This window comes from Charadrius vociferus, unplaced genomic scaffold, assembly GCF_000708025.1.
Source record: "Charadrius vociferus isolate BGI_N301 unplaced genomic scaffold, ASM70802v2 scaffold217, whole genome shotgun sequence".
Classification (NCBI taxonomy): domain Eukaryota; kingdom Metazoa; phylum Chordata; class Aves; order Charadriiformes; family Charadriidae; genus Charadrius; species Charadrius vociferus.
Window position 1 is genome coordinate 867,114 of NW_009649190.1, and position 331 is coordinate 867,444.

Below are 331 nucleotides of genomic sequence, written 5' to 3' on the forward strand. Positions count from 1 at the left end.
CGGTTGACGTGTCTGCGTTACAGTCGCAAACTCTTTTTTTTTTTCTTCAACTAAAATAAATTCCAGGCGAAGGACCGCCAGCTTGGATGGCGAAGGAGCAACGTGCGAGCTCAGGCAGTAACCGCCCCTGACCACACGGAGCCCACGACGTGCTACGCGAAGACTTTTATTCTGGCAAGTTAAAAAAAAAAAAGAACAATAAAACAAAACAACCCCAAAACAGCCTAAACGGGGACCCCCAGGCCAGCGTGTCACAGAGCCGACGGGGCCTTCGCTCCGCTCGTGCCGCCGCCAACCGCAGCCCCGAAGCCATCTAACGGCCTCGCTACCA